Source organism: Triticum urartu, chromosome 2, assembly GCF_003073215.2.
Source record: "Triticum urartu cultivar G1812 chromosome 2, Tu2.1, whole genome shotgun sequence".
NCBI lineage: Eukaryota > Viridiplantae > Streptophyta > Magnoliopsida > Poales > Poaceae > Triticum > Triticum urartu.
In genome coordinates, this window is record NC_053023.1 from 23,467,532 (window position 1) to 23,487,980 (window position 20,449).

Consider the following 20,449-nt stretch of genomic DNA (forward strand, 5'->3'; position numbering starts at 1 on the left):
TGAGAAAACTCCAACTTCCCAGAATGGCCGAGTGCATGACACCTTATGATAGGGGATAGGATACGACAAAGGAAGACATGATTATGTTATCATAAATATGCATACTATGATGTTCATTGAGATCGTAGGTTAATCTTTTATGTGTCTTTCCATGTATCTGATCAACCGAGACATCTATGGGTTCTTGTTTTGTATACATTTAGGCATTCAGTTTGAACTCTCCGTACGAAATAAGCTTACAGAATTCCTAGTTCTGCAACAAACAAAATATGTATCAAAGCAATTTTAGGACGAACAGTGAATCATCTTCTTGCATTAATTAATTATGGCGAAGTGTTTTATCATGTGGAATAGTAAGAATATACATGGACATAGTAAAGCGACAATCGCTATGAAAATAGTTTTATAGACTCCATACGGTTTACTCGAATTGATTCTATAGCATGTAAACATTTTTATCACATGTTGTTAGTAGGCTAAAAATTAAAAATGCTTCTAAATTGTGAGAAGATAGCACTTTACTTACAAAAGTAAAATGACATTCTCTCTAAAAGAATTATACCACTGGAATCACCACCTACTTGCTTATCTTGAAGTAAGGAATGCATTGGTATGACTTTAATTTGACATATATTTCGCAGTGAAGTCGGCAATATGCTTATCTGAGGTTCCTCCTTCCTGCATTGCATCCTTGGCTTTTGCATCCACTTTGCAGATTTTCTTTTGAACTCATCCTTCTATCTCTGTCCATCACCTTTCTAATGCACCTCTCGACCTCTGTCCTCTCTAGCCATTATTTTTCACCCTTTTGTACTCGCACGGATAATATCGGCAGTGACGTAAAGTTAGAACAAATATCAATATCAATACCAAGAATGCTTCAAATAATCTGCCCATGGACACTATAAGTAAGCTAGTCTATATGTTAACACAGTAGTGTCATAGTTACAAAAAATAAATTACTATACTTGCCATCGGATAATTTTTCTTGCATATACCGACATAATGTATGAAAGTCTCACTCGCGGTGACAGCGGGCTGTTGTACGGAGGTCCAGAGGTCCAAGATCTCATATCAGAGAAGGATCACACGGTGGCTTTGAGCTCCTAGCAAGCAGCAGAAACCGTAACGGTGATGTGTTCTTGTGGGAAACACGTGGCATGGTGCTACGCTGCAAATGGAAATTAATATGCTCCAACTATTCACTATTCTGTTCCAAAGGACCTGGAGTACAACAGTTAGATAAAATGTCTTTTTGATGAACCTATATCTACGACAGTCAAATAAGAGGATAGAAGAATGAGGGAATTTTGACAGCAAAACAAAACGAATCTATTTTTCCAGCATCTTTGTACGAAAATGAAGAACTGAAAAAGCGCATCCTTTCACATAAATGCCCATAAATCTTATGAGGCTTAGTCAATACCCAATATATGTAATACCCGATAGAACTTTTGCAAGGTGCAATTCAAGTAAGTTATTTTGGTATGTGGTATGCAAGGCAAATCTTGCATGCACTGCATTGATGTAGGATTGGTGTTGGCCTCCATACCGTACGTGCTAACTTCGGCGAGTACTTTCCACGGAGACGCGCACGTACGCAGCAGCCATTGCTAACCAGGCAGAAAAGAGACAATCCAGCGAGAAACAGAGGTGAGACACACGAGAGATTTATAGCTACCGGGCCGTATAGGCCTGTGATTTTCTCAGGGCTGGTCCTGACATTTCAGGGTCCGGGGCAACTCTAGAACTGGGGGGCCCTTAATGTAATCATCAAAATAATGATATATACTGACATTATATACAAACACTTAAGATGCATCAAAAATCAACATTTATATAACGAATAACTCATATATATTATCTTAAAACTTTCTAACATTCCATATCTGCATAGTCTTTGATGATCATACCAATATTATCTTGACAATTTCAAGAACTTTTGCTAGAGGCATTTGTTAGATAATATATCTCTCAATCCTAATAAATGACGGAATTGTAAACCACAATGTAATTAGAATTTAAATTAAACATAAATTTTCTGCATGTGCTACACATCCATCCAGTATTTGAGATGAAGGAAAGTACACACCTTGATGGCTTGGATGTTGGGGAACGATCGAACTGGCAAACTAGCCCGAGCTGCGAGAAGGATTTGATTGAACCAGGGACTAGACTAGCAGAGGTGGGGAGGACGGCAGGGGCGGTTCACCGGCCTTCAATGACACTAGAGGGCGGCAGGGAATTGTTGAACGCATGCGGTCTGCCATGGTGACTATGGATTAGGTTTTTGTTTGTTTTTGGAACCGAATATGAGGGAGTCGGTGAGACAGCTATGGAGAAAGAGGAAGCGAGGATCACAGTAGGAGATTTCGTCCAGTGCATGCCTGGGGATCATGGCGATCTTCTAGCGATTGCAATTTTTTTAGGGAAAAAACTAGTGATTCCAACTTGTAGCTAGCCATCAATGGGATACCTGCTACCTGTGTACGTGTACCTGCCTACTTTTTTTTGAGACATCTGTACCTGCCTACTTGTGTACGTGCACCTGGCCGGGGGCCCCTTAGGACTTGGGGGCCCGGGAATGCCTCGGTGCTGATAGTTTCGCGCGTACAGGGAAGCTGCAGCAGCGACTGTAGTTTGCTCCAACCATCCAGTTCTCCAATGTCAGTTGAGAGTTTAATGTCAGTTGATACTTCTGTATGCGAAATTATTTTCCTTGTTTTCTGCTAGACTGTGAGCAAAATGCAGCCTGGGACGTAAGAAAGGGAATTTCAAGGCTGAGAAAGGTCGCTTGCGAAACATAGACAACTCTTGTTGAATAATATATGTCACTTTATATATATCACGCTATTTTTTATCTGGCAGGACATTCATGTCCATACTCCATACTAGCAAGCGCTTACTTGATTCTTCTGTACAAACCGTGCGTCACGTCCACGATCCTCTTCAGAAAATTAATTTTCTAGAGCATGCTTATTCTTTCTTTCATTAATAAATCTCTCAAGCAGGGATCACTATCAGATGTACACTCCTGAAATAATCAAGCAGGGGTCACAATCAGATGTGCACCAAGCGTACTTCCTTGTTTGGTCGTATCATTTTTATATAATATGGCCGCCAATCAGATGTCCGCATATAGTTTTAATACCATCGAGCTGGCCACCATAATCCACGGCAACGCACAAGCCCTTTTCCATAAACACCTTCGTTCAAGCACCGTATCTCTCAGTCTCCTATTTTTAACACGTACATGAATCTATATATACCACCAAATCCCATCCAACAAACCAGACCAAAGTACAGAGACTTGTCATCCTAGGTTTCATCTACCTCTTCAGTACTGTCATTGCAGTTCGGTGCGTAACCGAAAATGGCCATCCACAAGGCTTCGCTTCTTGTAATCCTTGGTTGCATCTGCCTTGGTGGTACTGTCATTTCAGCTCGTGAGCTGAATGATGACTTGTCGATGGTGGCAAAGCATGAGAACTGGATGGCTCAGTATGGCCGTGTGTACAAGGACACCACTGAGAAGGCGCGCTGGTTCGAGGTTTTCAAAGCCAACGTCGAATTCATTGAAACATTCAATGCCTAGAATCACAAGTTCTGGCTCGGCGTTAACTAGTTTGCTCATATCACCAATGATGAGTTCAAGACAACCAACACAAACAAGGGGTTCAAGGCAAACGCCATGCGAGTTCTTTCTACAGGATTCAGGTACGAGAATATGAGTTTTGATGCTGTTCCAGCAACGATTGACTGGAGAGCCAAGGGGGCTGTCACCCCTATCAAGGATCAAGGCCAGTGTGGTAAGTACGCAAAATATGTGTTGCACTGCATATATGTGTTAATATTTTATAGGATGACACTATAACAACAAAATTATTTCTAGGCTGTTGTTGGGCATTTTCTGCTGTTGCCGCGACAGAGGGCATTGTAAAAGTGAAAACCGGCAGGTTAATCTCACTGTCAGAGCAAGAGTTGGTTGACTGTGATGTTCATGGTGAAGTTCAAGGCTGCGAGGGAGGACTCATGGATGATGCAGCCGACGGCAAGTGCAAGGCTGGATCCAACAGTGCTGCAACCATCACCGGCTTTGAGGATGTTCCTATCAATAACGAGGGTGCCCTTATGAAGGCGGTGGCAAACCAACCAGTGTCTATAGCTGTGGACGGAGGCGACATGACATTCCAATTCTACTCTGGCGGGGTGATGACCGGCTCCTGCGGTACTGACTTGGACCATGGAATTGCAGCCATTGGATATGGAAAGACTAGTGATGGCACAAGTTATTGGTTGATGAAGAATTCATGGGGCACAACTTGGGGCGAGAATGTATACTTGAGAATGGAGAAGGACATTGCAGACAAGAAGGGCATGTGTGGTCTTGCCATGGAGCCTTCATACCCCACCAAATAGGAAGATCACCAAATGCCACCTAATCATACATATGCACAATTCTCTAATAATTAATGTCCCCATGTCCTGTGTATAGTTCATATGTGTCTGTAAGTTGTGTATGATGATGTATCTTATGTCCATACATTGTTATACTTTGTAAATTAATACGGTGTGTGATATATTATACAATATGTGAAACTTTGATTAAGAATTATGTTGATATATATTCATGAAGCTTTCAAATGTCCAAAACATTTGACTATGTTAAGAGTAAACTCTAAAGGGAATTTTCGTACGTATGATTTTTATATCGGGTCTTTGGGTATTTATAGGAATGTAATGTCTTAACTGAAAATTGGAGGCATCCTACAGGTGATTTGTATCAATAGAGAATACTACATGCACTATTTTAAAAGATTCAATCCATTGCAACAAGATTATGAGGAAATTCCAACTTCCCAAAATGGCCTAACGCATGACACCTTATGATAAGGTGATGGGCTATGACAAAGGCGACGTGATTATGTTATCATAAATATGCATACTATGATGTTTATTGAGATCATAGGTTAATCTTTTATGTGTCTTTCCATGTATCTGATCAACTGAGACATTTATGGGTTCTTGTTTTATATACATTTAGGCATTCAATTTCAACTTTCCGCACGGAATCAAGCTTACAGAATTCCAAGTTCTGCAACAATCAAAATATGTATCCAAAGCAATTTTAGGACGAACAGAAAATCATCTTCTTGCATTAATTAATTATAGGAAAGTATTTTATCATGTGGAACAGTAAGAATATCCGTGGACATAATAAAGTGACAATTGCTATGAAGTTTTATAGTCTCCATATGGTTTGTTTGAATTGATTCTATAACATGTAAATAGTTTTTTCGCATGTTGTTAGTACACTAAAAATTGCACATCCTTCTACATGGTGATAAGATAGCTCTTTACTTACAAAAGTAAAATGAAATTCTCTCTAAAATAATTGTACCACTGGAATCACTGCCTACTTGCTTATCTTGAAGTGAGGTATGCATTGGTATGACTTCTAGTTAACATATATTCCGCAGTGAAGTTGGCAATATGTTTATCTGAGCTTCCTCCTTCCTATGTTGCATCCTTGGCCTTTTGCATCCACTTTGCCGATTTTGTTTTGTACTCATCCTTCTATCCTTGTCCATTACCTTTCTAATGCACCTCTTGGCCTCCAACGTCTCTAGCGATAACTTCCTGCCCTTCTGTACTCACACGCCCATGCCCCACGCGCTCTCCGCATACTTTGCTATGGTGGGTTGGTCTGCCCAAAGTGAGATTCCCACAAGAGGAACACCACTAACAACTGCCTCCAACGTCGAGTTCCACCCACAGTGGGCAACAAAGCGACCTACATGTATATTCGTGAATTTAAATCTGAATAGTTGTCCTTATTTTAGTATTTTGTAAAACCTTTTTATATTCTTGTACATAAAAATAAAACAAATGTATTTTGTGTTACCATATCAATAGCCTTGTGTGACAAAACCTCAAGTTGGGGGTAGCACTCAACAATTGATCCATTATTCACACATCTCACCTTGAGTTCTACAGATAACTTGTGTGACTTATTGGATCTGACAACCCCAAAAAAGGGTTGGGAAAAATTGCATAGTCCATTGTGATTATCATCCAACTGGGTTGCGTCATAGTTAGAGACGGTCCCATAGGATACAAGCACAATAGAGGAAATGCGGTGCTTCTCTACCCAATCCATATACGTTGCATCACCACTGAACAAGTTGAAACCATAAGACTTGTTGGATGATAGGTTGGGCCTATCATCTTAGCTCTCCATGCTAACTCCATGTACTCTGCCTCCTGCTCGGTTGGCAAATTTTGAAAGATCAAATTTCATCTAAAACCGATGAGAAAGAATCAAGTATAGAAATGTCATACTCAGAGGAGCGTATTTGTTCGTTCCTACCCATATGAATCGATTCACATGATCAATCTGATGTGACATAATTAATAGTGGAGGGTAGAACACATGTATGTAATGGTCGTGCAGGTACTTGTAGCACATGAGGCCCTTATGCCGCCTCAGACAGTTTAAACCGAATTGCAGTTTGCACCCTCCTTACGATTAGAAATGGGGAACAAAAGATGATAGAGTAGTTGACAATGTCCTCCTTACGCCCTGTCATGTGTCAAACCATGTGTCTACAACGCTAGTGTGGCGCATTACTCCTCTTAAATAAATAAATAAAATATACAATGTTAATTGATAAAAAGCAATATGTGGTTTCTTGTTATGATATGTATCACTGATGAATGCAGTAAAACTTCACATTTGTAGTTCATTTGTTACGTTTTCCAGTCCGGTGATTCCTGGTTTGCTGAAAGATTCCAGTGACCTCGAGTTGCACAACGCTACATATGAAGTTTGACTAAAAAGGAAAAAAATACCCAGTGGAACTTTGGTCTAGGCGCATCCAGATTGAAAAAATACATTTTAAAAATAGCAAAAGAGAATACTGAATAATTCTGTGTGACGAACATGCTCTAGTGTTTTACTCATGTGTAAAGTTTCGAGAAGAAATGACGTGGTCTTCTTGTATGAAAAAAAACAAAATCAAATTTACATAAAAGGTGTGACAAACATGCTCTAGTGTTATACTCATGTGTAAAGTTTCGAGAAGAAACGACATGGTCTTCTTGTGTGAAAAAAAACAAAATTAAATTTCCATAAAAGGTACTATTCAAGAGTACATGGAGTTCGACAACAGAAGCAATTGTCACCGGTGTACCTATTGTCGCAATATCATAATAGGCAGACAAATGTAACCGCCCGCCACAAAGTATGTGGAGAGCAGATGGGTGGTCAGCTTGCGTCCATGTCGAAATGAGAAGGACTTGGTGAGAAGGGAAGGGATGAAGACGTGCATCAAGGAGGTGATAGGTGGGGAGGAGTACAAGAAGGATGTTTCTAAGTGGATGCGGGAAGGAGAGCGCTCTGATAAGAAAATTGCAGATTTTGCAGCGAAGAATTTATCGAACTAAGACAATTTTTAGTCTAGAAAGATCTTCCCAAGTTCCTTAGCCTACACTGAATGTTCGAGTCCTTTGTTGTTAAATCGATCTGTATAATGAAATCAAGTGGTAGCTGAAAACTAGCACTTGTGAAATAGAGTTACTTTTGTTGTAAAATCAAGCAGTTGCTAGAAACTACTTGTTGGAGATAGGAAGGAGCAAAATGAGATCATCTGATTCAGTATAGCAATGCTGTGGGATCCAGACTTTTGAAGGCTGAATTTGGGATTTTCTCACGTGTACCTAGCAGAGCATATATGAACATAAAAAATAAGCTCATTTTGGTTTAGAGAATCATGCAGGTCATTCATATGTTGCTAGCAGACGTCAAAGGATTCATATGCAAAGTAATGGATCCTCAATACCAAAAATATTTTACATTGCACATCGGTACGCTTCTTCTTTGCTTATGTCAAGAATCAGTGCAATGTAAAATTATAAATCAAGGAAATTTTCTAACCAAATGATAAAAGGTATAAGAGTACCACAGGTAACAATATTTTTTTTAATAACTGATGTAGTCTAATAATATTGATAAGCTCAATCAAACATGCAGGGAAGGCCAAAAATGAAATGGTACCGGTGTTTCAAGCTATATTGGCCAAAGATATTTAACCATGAAGTTCAAAGACATGTATAATCAAAACAATGCATGCCTAAAGACCATTGTTTTGATGATAATATATCTGCATGATGATTAGGAGGACATGATCCACAAAATACAGATAAAACACGCTGCCACAATCAAAAAGTTTTAAGGAGCATATACTATGGGAAACTGATGACACAGGTAAAGCGGCAAGCAAGCTATCGTTAGTCCATAGTATTTCTGACTCTCACCAAACATCGGACCACGAATTTAACATAAAATCTGCAACGTAATACCACCAAAGTCAGGTGCCAAAAGAAGCAGATACCAAAAAAACTCCATGGCCCCACAGATATTAAGCTATGTTGCGAACCTCCACCATTGTGAAAGGGTCCTCAAAGGAGTAATCAGTTCCTTTCTTGAAGCTCCAGGGCTTGCCTCCTTCAGGACATGTGCTCCCGAGAAGCAACATTTGGCAGGATCTACTGGCCATCTTGTTAGAAGCTTTCTCCAATTTAGAAGTCGCCTCATCCATCGAGAATGACGTGAAGCTCAGGTTAGCCATGGAGGTGGACGCAGTCCTCAGTGCCCTCGCACTCTGGAAGGACTTGAGGAAGGCAACCTCCCCGAGCTCCCCTCAGAATTCTCTGTAAGAGAACACCTTGATGCATTGAGTGGGCTTGGCCAGCTTCCAAAAGTTGAGGTTCAGCCTGGCACTGTCAGCTTCATAATCACATTTTTCGGACTGCAGGAAAAAAAGCACTTCAATCACTCACAATTCAGCTTCAATGAATCATACTGAGTATATAATACCAATACATGTGATGCAAATTAATACTCCCTCCGTTGCATAATTCTTGTCATGATTGGGGTTTTAGTTCAAATTTGAACTAAAACCACGACAAAAATTATGAAACAGAGGGAGTACCACGTAGTGCTTCATGTTAATTGAAAAGCGGCAGATATTGTGCAGTGAAACAAACATCATAACATGCATACCTAAATGTTGGTTCTAATATATGGGAGAGATATGACATGCCAATGCTTTCCATGCATGAAGCTAGACGGAGTACCAACAACAACTAAGGCGGGCCTCATGATTACAGTTCATGCATAACAATTACGAAGTGAGGCAACACATTCGAGCCGCAGTGTAGCTCCCCTAACACGTGCAAAATTTACCAAATCTATTCTTCAAGAAGAATTTTCATGACACCTTCTTTGTAATTAGTTAATCAGACATAACTGGCTGATAAAATGCGGCATAGAAACAAAGCATCAATATGATATTATGGCATGCAACACAGACCTCCAACAAACTGGTGGCAGCAATGTGCAACCCAGTTTCATACCAAATGTCACAACTTACTGAAATTAACATGCAATCCGAGCATTATCATTTGGTACTCTATTCTCCAGAACTTTGTAGTAATTAGTGAGTCGGACATGACTAATTGCAGATGTAGTCTAGTAGCAATGCATTAAGCTGGCATTATGGTAATACCACGCAATTCACCAGCAAACTGTAGGCAGGAATAGGAATGTGCAAGGTAATTATATATAAGTTTCATGAGTCTGAAACAAGCACTGCATGCCACTTGCAACATTCGCAGCAGAAATACAGGTCCTGAAGGGGGAGAATGCCTTCCTAAAGTTGGTTTAGTTGAGTAGAGAAAACTTGATTGCTGATAATAAATGGAACACTTGGCATTTAAATTACAACTGATTAAAGATGTAACATATCATTTATGTTTGATTAAATAAACATAGGAATCACATTTCACAAGAAAAGAAACCGGAAGCACTCTGATGATCATTGACTGGACAGAGCAATGCAAATCAATGATCATTACTTTCACACATGAAATTAATTAGCAGAAAGTAACAACTACCAGTAGCCAACTACCAAGTAAGAAGTAACACACATGAAAGATCAGAAATTGATATGATGTATGCACTATCCAGTCTCTCATGTTTGTTATTCGCATATACCAAGCTGCAGAGTATTGCCAAAGATCTCATTCAACTATGCATGTGCTTGCTACCATTGTCGATCGCAACTAAAACATGGTCCGGTCAATCAATGTTGTTGCTGAAGAAATCAAACACATATTCTCCATTGATGAAAATTCCGTAAGATGGGGGCCCTGACAGGTGCATAGTTTACCAAATATAGCCATGATGGAGGTCCTAACCATGTGCATATTTTGTGAAATGTGTTCTTTAAAACAAAATTCCAGATGTGAACCATGAAAAATATCTTGCTATTAAATATTAATTAACCATAAAGAAGTACCTGATATGACACCGTTTAGAGTAATATGATAAACTACACAGGCCTCCAAAAAATTGTAGGTAGCAATGTGTTGGTTTGTCATGTGTAAATTCCGTAAGTCCGAAAGGAGCACTGCATGCCACTTACAACATCAACAACACGAATATTGCCAAGTAGTATGATATATGACCACGGTGAGAGATGCTATAACAATAGGTTAAGAAGGAAAGCATTGACATCAGGAGAATTGCATAGTACATTATCTACAATTTATTAATCAGAAGCTTAAACCACACCATCTGCAGTAAACAAAATCTGCTGCTACAAATGGAATTCGCTATGAATGTAAGCAAAACATGAAATGGAAAGAAAAATATCGTAATGTGCAGTGCCTTCAAATTGGGAAAGCAGCCGAGGAAGGAGAGAACCATCTTTGCATCGGTGTGGTTTCCGAAACGCACATTCAGACTGAGGATCTTGACGCTGGTTGCCATGGTGCTTGGGCTCACCTTCATCCCGCCCTGCAGGAAAGAATCCAAATTAACAAAAAAACAAAAAATCTAATATTTAGTCATGGACCTCCATGAGCTGGACATTTTGCTAACTGAACAAAAAAATGTTAGAATGCCGACAGGGGATGTATGTACCATGAAGATGCCGTCTCGGATCTCTAGGATGGTGCTCCCCGGTTCCAAGATTCCTAATGCGTGCAGCTTGGGAGCATCACCAATCCTCACCATGGTGGACAAGCCACCGGCATTGCTTCGAAAACCCTCCAGGATGAGCCGCTCGAGGCGAGGAGCCTTTACCATCGCGATATCCTCCAGGACGGAGCGGCAAATTTGGACGCACCGGAGGCTGTGGCCGACGAGGCGAAGGTGCAACCCCTTGTTGCATCCATGGATGTTGAGGGTCTCGAGGACGGGGCTCTCCATGACGACGCTGCAGATGCCGAGCTCCCGGAGATGGGTGAAGGAGGTGCGGCGCGGCAACCTGGCCACGTCCGGGAACTTCCAGAGGCTGATGTAGAGGCAGGTGAGGGTGGTGACGGTGAAGAGCGCCACCGGGAGGGGCACGTCTGATACGTCTCCGTCGTATCTATAATTTTTGATTGTTGCATGCCAATATTATATCACTTTCACATACTTTTGGCAACTTTTTATATGATTTATTGGACTAACCTATTGATCTAGTGTCCAGTGCCAGTCCTATTTTCTGTATGTTTTTTGTATTGCAGAGTATCCATATCAAACGAAGTCCAAATGCAATAGAATTTCACGGAGAATTATTTTGAAATATATGTGATTTTTGGGAGTTGGAATCACCGCACGGAGTCCCGTGGTGGGCACAACCCACCAGGGCGCACCAGAGGAGCCAGGCGTGCCGTGGTGGGTTGTTCTCACCTCGTACGTTATTTGGACCTCTACTTCGGGCGCAAGGAAGCTTGTATCCAGAAAAAAATCGTGTTAAAAGCTCAGCGCAATCGGAGTTACGGATCTCCGGGAATATAAGAAACGGTTTTCGGCTAGATCTGGGGATTGCAAAACAGAAGAGAACAGAGAGAGAGATCCAATCTTGGAGGGGATCCCGCCCCTCCGCCGTGCTACCTCTTGAGCATGCGTTGGTTTTCCCCGAAGAGGAAGGGATGATGCAGCAAAGTAGCGTAAGTATTTCCCTCAGTTTTTGAGAACCAAGGTATCAATCCAGTAGGAGGCTACGCATTAGTCCCTCGTACCTGCACAAAACAAATAAATCCTCGCAACCAACGCAAATAGGGGTTGTCAATCCCTACTCGGCCACTTACGAGAGTGAGATCTGATAGATATGATAAGATAATATTTTTGGTATTTTTATGGTAAAGATGCAAAGTAAAATAAAAGCAAAGTAAAAGGAAAAGGAAATAACTAAGTATTGATAGATTAATATGATGAAGATAGACCCGGGGGCCATAGGTTTCACTTGTGGCTTCTCTTGAGAGCATATGTATTCTACGGTGGGTAAATAAATTACTGTTGAGGAATTGACAGAATTGAGCATAGTTATGAGAATATCTAGGTATGATCATGTACATAGGCATCATGTCCGAGACAAGTAGACCGACTCCTGCCTGCATCTACTACTATTACTCCACTCATCGACCGCTATCCAGCACGCATCTAGAGTATTAAGTTAATGAAAACAGAGTAACGCCTTAAGCAAGATGACATGATGTAGAGGGATAAACTCATGCAATATGATGAAAACCCCATCTTGTTATCCTCGATGGAAAAAATACAATACGCGCCTTGCTGCCCCTACTGTCACTGGGAAAGGACACCGCAAGATTGAACCCAAAGCTAAGCACTTCTCCCATTGCAAGAAAGATCAGTCTAGTAGGCCAAACCAAACTAATAATTCAAAGAGACTTGCAAAGATAACCAATCATAGATAAAAGAATTCAGAGAAGATTCAAATATTGTTCATAGAGAGACTTGATGATAAACCCACAATTCATCGGTCTCAACAAACACACCGAAAAAAGAAGATTACATCGAATAGATCTCCACAAGAGAGGGGGAGAACTTTGTATTGAGATCCAAAAAGAGAGAAGAAGCCATCAAGCTACTAACTACGGACCCATAGGTCTGAAGTAAACTACTCACACTTCACCGGAGGGGCTATGGTGTTGATGTAGAAGCCCTCCGTGATCGATTCCCCCTCCGGCGGAGCTCCGGAACAGGCCCCAAGATGGGATCTCGTGGATACAAAAAGTTGCGGCGGTGGAATTAGGGTTTTGGCTCCGTATCTGATCGTTTGGGGTACGTAGGAATATATAGGAGGAAGGAGTACATCGGTGGAGCAACAGGGGGCCCACGAGGATGGAGGGCGCGCCTGGTGGGGGTGGGCGCGCCCCCCTACCTCGTGGCTTCCTCTTTTTGTGTCTTGACGTAGGGTCTAAGTCTCCTGGGTCTTTTTCATTGAGAAAATCACGTTCCCGAAGGTTACATTCCGTTTGGACTCCGTTTGATATTCCTTTTCTTCGAAACCCTAAAACAGGGAAAAAATAGCAATTCTGGGTTGGGCCTCCAATTAATTGGTTAGTCCTAAAAATAATATAAAAGTGGATAATAAAGCCCAATAATGTCCAAAACAGTAGATAATATAGCATGGAGCATTCAAAAATTATAGATACGTTGGAGACGTATCAAGCATCCCGAAGCTTAATTCCTGCTTGTCCTCGAGTAGGTAAATGATAAAAACAGAATTTTTGATGCGGAGTGCTACTTGGCATAATTTTAATGTAATTCTTCTTAATTGTGGTATGAATATTTGTTGGGGAACGTAGTAATAATTCAAAATTTTCCTACATGTCACCAAGATCAATCTAGGAGATGCTAGCAACGAGAGAGAGAGGGAGTGCATCTTCATACACTTGAAGATCGCTAAGCGGAAGCGTTACAAAGAACACGGTTGATGGAGTTGTACTCGTTGCGATTCAAATCATGGAAGATCTGATCTAGCGCCGAACGGACGGCGCCTCCGCATTCAACACACATACAGCCCGGGGACGTCTCCTCCTTATTGATCCAGCAAGGGGAGAGGAGAAGTTGAGGGAGAACTCCAGCAGCACGACGACATGGTGGCGATGGAGCTCGTGGTTCTCCCGCAGGGCTTCGCCAAGCACTGCGGAAGATGAGGAGGAGTTGGAGGAGGAGAGGGCTGCGCCAGGGAAGGGGGTGCGGCTGCCCTCTCTCTCCCACACTATATATAGGGGCAAGGGGGTGGAGGAGGTGCCCTAGGGTTCCCTAGGGGAGGGGTGGCGGTCACAGGGGAAACCCTAGATGGGTTTGGGCGCCCCCACCCCTAGGAAACTTGCCCCCCAAGCCGAGAGGGGTGGCTGCCCTAGGGGAGGCGCCCCCACCTCTCCACGTTACGTGAGATGGGGTGGGAGGGGCGCACAGCCCCTTAGTGGGCTGATGTGCCCCCTACCCTTGGCCCATAAGGCCCCCCCAACGCTTGTCGGGGCCTCCAAAACACCTTTCGGTCACGCTGGTCCTCACCCGGTACTCCCAGAACAATTCCGGACACCAATACCCTTCGTCCAATATATCGATCTTCACCTCCGGACCATTCCGGAGTTCCTCGTCACATCTGGGATCTCATCCGGGACTCCGAACAACCTTCGGTAACCACATACTATTTCCCATAACAACTCTAGTGTCACCGAACCTTAAGTGTGTAGACCCTACGGGTTCGGGAACCATGCAGACATGACCGACACATCTCTCCGGCCAATAACCAATAGCGGGATCTGGATACCCATATTGGCTCCCACATGTTCCATGGTGATATCATTGGATGAACCACGATGTCGGGGATTCAATCAATCCCGTATACAATTCCCTTTGTCTATCGGTATGTTACTTGCCCAAGATTCGATTGTCGGTATACCCATACCTCGTTCAATCTCATTACCGGCAAGTCTCTTTACTCGTTCCGTAACGCATGATCCCGTTGCTAACTCCGTAGCCACATAGAGCTCATTATGATGATGCATTACCGAGTGGGCCCAGAGATACCTCTCCGTCATACGGAGTGACAAATCCCAGTCTCGATTCGTGCCAACCCAACAGACACTTTTGGAGATACCTGTAGTGCACCTTTATAGCCACCCAGTTACATTGTGACGTTTGGTACATCCAAAGCATTCCTACAGTATCCGGGAGTTGCACAATCTCATGGTCTAAGGAAATGGTACTTGACATTAGAAAAGCTTTAGCAAACGAACTACACGATCTTGTGCTACGCTTAGGATTGGGTCTTGTCCATCACATCATTCTCCTAATGATGTGATCCTGTTATCAATGACATCCAATGTCCATGGTCAGGAAACCATGACCATCTATTGATCAACGAGCTAGTCAACTAGAGGCTTACTAGGGACATGTTGTGGTCTATGTATTCACACATGTATTACAGTTTCCGGGTAATACAATTATAGCATGAACAATAGACAATTATCATGAACAAGGAAATACAATAATAACCATTTTATTATTGCCTCTAGGGCATATTTCCAACAGTCTCCCACTTGCACTAGAGTCAATAATCTAGTTCACATCACAATGTGATTGTAATGAATCCAACACCCATGGGGTTTGTTCATATCTCGCTTGTGAGAGAGGTTTATTAGTCAATGGGTCTGAACCTTTTAGATCCATGTGTGCTTTAGAAATCTCTCTGTCATCTTGTAGATGCAGCTACCACGCGCTACTTGGAGCTATTCCAAATAACTGCTCTACTATACGAATCCGGTTTACTCCTCAGAGTCATCCGGATTAATGTCAAAGTTTGCATCGACGTAACCCTTTACGACAAACTCTTTTACCACCTCCATAATCGAGAAAATTGCTTAGTCCACTAGTTACTAAGGATAAGTTCAACCGCTGTCATGTGATCCATTCCTGGATCACTCTTGTACCCCTTGACTGACTCATGGCAAGGCACACTTCAGGTGCGGTACACAGCATAGCATACTGTAGAGCCTACGTCTAAAGCATAGGGGATGACCTTCGTCCTTTCTCTCTCTTCTGCCATGGTCAGGTCTTGAATCTTACTCAGTGCTCACACCTTGTAACACAGCCAAGAACTCCTTCTTTGTTGATCTATTTTGAACTCCTTCAAAATCTTGTCACGGTATGTATTCATTTGAAAGTACTATTAAGCGTTTTGATCTATCCTTATAGATCTTGATGCTCAATGTTCAAGTAGCTTAATCCAGGTTTTCCATTGAAAAACACTTTTCAAATAACCTTGTATGCTTTCCAGAAATTCTACATCATTTCTGATCAACAATATGTTAACAACATATACTCATCAAAAATTCTATAGTGCTCCCACTCACTTCTTTGGAAATACAAGTTTCTCATAAACTTTGTATAACCCAAAATCTTTGATCATCTGATCAAAGCATACATTCCAACTCCGAGATGCTTACTCCAGTCCTTAGAAGGATTGCTGGAGCTTTGCATACTTGTTAGCATCTTTCAGGATTGACAAAACCTTCTGGTTGTATCACATACAACCTTTCCTCAAGAAAATCATCGAGGAAACAATGTTTTGACATCCTATCTGCAAGATTTCATAAATAATGCAGTAACTGCTAACATAATTCCAACAGGCTCTTAGCATCGTTACGAGTGAGAAAGTCTCATCGTAGTCAACTCCTTGAACTTGTCGGAAAACATCTTAACGACAAGTCAAGCTTTCTTAATGGTGACACTTACCACCATTGTCCGTCTTCCTTTTAAAATCCATCTACACCCAACAACCTTACGAGCATCAAGTAGTTCTTCCAAAGTCTATACTTTGTTTTTATACATGGATCCTCTCTCGGATTTTATGGCCTCGAGCCATTCATCGGAATCCGGGCCCACCATTGATTCTCCATTGCTCGTAGGTTCGTTGTTGTCTAGCAACATGACGTCCAAGACAGGATTACGTGCCACTCTGAAGTAGTACGCATCCTAGTCGACCTATGAGGTTTGGTAGTGACTTGATCCGAAGTTTCATGATCATATCATAAGCTTCCACTTCAATTGGTGTAGGTGCCACAGGAACAACTTCCTGTGCCCGGCTACACACTAGTTGAAGTGACGGTTCAATATCCTCATCAAGTCTCCATCATCCTCCCACTCAATTCTTTCGAGAGAAACTGTTCATCGAGAAAGGACCCGTTTCTAGAAACAATCACTTTTGCTTCTGGATCTGAAATAGGAGGTATACCCAACTGTTTTGGGTAATTCTATGAAGATGCATTTATTCGCTTTGGGTTCGAGCTTATCAGCCTAAATCTTTTTCACATAAGCGTCGCAGCCCAAACTTTTAAGAAACGATAGCTTAGGTTTTTCTAAACCATAGTTCATACGGTGTTGTCTCAATGGAATTGCGTGGTGCCCTATTTAAAGTGAAAGCAGTTGTCTCTAATGCCTAACCCATAAACGATAGTGGTAATTCGATAAGAGACATCATGGTATGCACCATATCCAATAGGGTGCAGTTATGATGTTCGGATACACCATCACACTATGGTGTTCCAGGCGGTATTAGTTGTGAAACAATTTCCACAATGTCTTAATTGTGTGCCAAACTCGTAACTCAGATATTCATCTCTATGATCATATCATAGACATTTTATCCTCTTGTCACGACGATCTTCAACTTCACTCTGAAATTACTTAAACCTTTCAATAATTCAGACTTGTGTTTCATCAAGTAAATATACTCAGCATCTACTCAAATCATCTGTGAAGTAAGAACATAACGATATCCACTGCGTGCCTCATGACTCATTGGACTGCACACATCAAAATGTATTACTTCCAACAAGTTGCTTTCTTGTTCCATCTTACTGAAAACGAGGTCTTTCAGTCATCTTGCCCATGTGGTATGATTTGCATGTCTCAAGTGATTCAAAATCAAGTGAGTCCAAATGATCCATCTGTATGGAGTTTCTTCATGCATATCTACCAATAGACATGGTTCGCATGTCTCAATTTTTTCAAAAACGAGTGAGTCCAAAGATCCATCAACATGGAGCTTCTTCATGCGTTTTATACCAACATGACTCAAATGGCAGTGCCACAAGTATGTGGTACTATCATTACTATCTTATATCTTTTGTCATGAACATGTGTATCACTACGATCGAGATTCAATAAACCATTCATTTTAGGTGCAAGACCATTGAAGGTATTATTCAAATAAACAGAGTAACCATTATTCTCCTTAAATGAATAACCGTATGGCGATAAACATAATACAATCATGTATATGCTCAACGCAAACACCAAATAACAATTATTTCGGTTTAACACCAATCCCGATGGTAGAGGGAGCGTGCGATGTTTGATCACATCAACCTTGGAAACACTTCCAACACATATCGTCATCTCACCTTTAGCTAGTCTCCACAGGCTTTTATTTCGAGTTACTAACACTTAGCAACCGAACCGGTATTTATTACCCTGGTGCTACTAGGAGTACTAGTAAAGTACACAATAATATAACGTATATTCAAAATACTTCTGTCGACCTTGCCAGCCTTCTCATCTACCAAGTATCTAGGGTAGTTCTGCTTCAGTGACCGTTCCACTCATTACAGAAGCACTTAGTCTCGGGTTTGGGTTCAACCTTGGGTTTCTTCACTAGAGCAGCAACTGATTTGTCGTTTCATGAAGTATCCCTTCTTGCCCTTGCCCTTCTTGAAACTAGTGGTTTAACCATCAACAATTGATGCTCCTACTTGATATCTATTTACGCAGTGTCAAACATCGCGAGTTGCTCAAGGATCATCATGTCTATCCCTGCTATGTTATAGTTCATCACAAAGCTCTAATAGCTTGGTGGCAGTGACTATGGAGAACCATCACTATCTCATCTGGAAGATTAACTCACACCCGATTCAAGCGATTGTAGTACTCAGACAATCTGAGCACATGCTCAATGATTGAGCTTTTCTCCCTTAGTTTGCAGGCTTAAGAAACTTGTCAGAGGTCTCATACCTCTTAACGTGGGAACTAGTCTGAAATCCCAATTTCAATCTTTGGAACATCTCATATGTTCTGCGACGTTTCAAAAGCGTCTTTGGTGCCACAATTCTAAACCATTAGGATTACGCACTGAACTATCACGTAGTCATCAAAACGTGTATATCAGATGTTTCCCAACATCTACAGAGACGCTCGAGGTTCAGCACACTGAGCGGTGCATTAAGGACATAATCCTTCTGTGCAGAAATGAGGACAATCCTCAGTTTACGGACGCAGTCCGCATAATTTCTACTATCAACTCTCAACTAAATTTTCTCTAGGAACATATCTAAAACAATAGAACCAAAGTATGAGCTACAACATAATTTGCAAAGACCTTTTGACTATGTTCATGATAATTAAGTTCATCTAATCAAATTATTTAATGAACTCCCACTTAGACATCCCTCGTCATCTAAGTGATACATGATCCAAGTCAACTAGGCCATGTCCGATCATCACGTGAGACGGACTAGTCATCATCGGTGAACATCTTCATGATGATCGTATCTTCTATACGACTCATGTTTGACCTTTCGGTCTTTCATGTTCTGAGGCCATGTTTGTACATGCTAGGCTCGTCAAGTCAACCTAAGTGTGTTGCGTGTGTAAATCTGGCTTACACCCGTTGTATGTGAACGTTAGAATCTATCACACCCGATCATCACGTGGTGCTTCGAAACAACGAACCTTCGCAATGGTGCACAGTTAGGGGGAACACTTTCTTGAAATTTTAGTGAGGGGTCATCTTATTTATGCTACCGTCGATCTAAGAAAATAAGATGTAAACATGACAAACATCACATGCAAATCATAAAGTGACATGATATGGCCAATATCATCTTGCGCCTTTGATCTCCATCTTCGAGGCGCGGCATGAACACCATCGTCACTGGCATGACACCATGATCTCCATCATCGTGTCTTCATGAAGTTGCCTCGCCAACTATTACTTCTACTACTATGGCTAACGGTTAGCAATAAAGTAAAGTAATTACATTGCGTTTTCATTGACACGCAGGTCCTAAATAAATTAAGACAACTCCTATGGCTCCTACCGGTTGTCATACTCATCGACATGCAAGTCGTGATTCCTATTACAAGAACATGATCAATCTCATACATCACATATATCATTCATCACATCCTTTTGGCCATATCACATCACATAGCACACCCTGCAAAAACAAGTTAGACGTTCTCTAATTGTTGTTGCATGTTTTACGTGGCTGCTATGGGTTTCTAGAAAGAACGTTTCTTACCTACGCAAAACCACAACGGTGATATGCCAATTGCTATTTACCCTTCATAAGGACCCTTTTCATCGAATCCGATCCGACTAAAGTGGGAGAGACAGACACTCGCCAGCCACCTTACGCATCAAGTGCATGTCAGTCGGTGGAACTAGTCTCACGTAAGCGTACGTGTAAGGTCGGTCCGAGCCGCTTCATCCCACAATGCCGCCGGATCAAGATAAGACTAGTAACGGTAAGCAAATTGAACAAATCATCGCCCACAACTGCTTTGTGTTCTACTCGT

At 41.6% G+C, this 20,449-nt stretch overlaps 2 pseudogenes; one reads left to right on the forward strand and one right to left on the reverse strand.

Moving 5' to 3' along the window:
• Positions 1 to 618: 618 nt before the first annotated feature.
• On the reverse strand, positions 619 to 8,630 carry LOC125534815 (annotated as a pseudogene).
• On the forward strand, positions 3,374 to 4,419 carry LOC125540773 (annotated as a pseudogene).
• Positions 8,631 to 20,449: the final 11,819 nt, after the last annotated feature.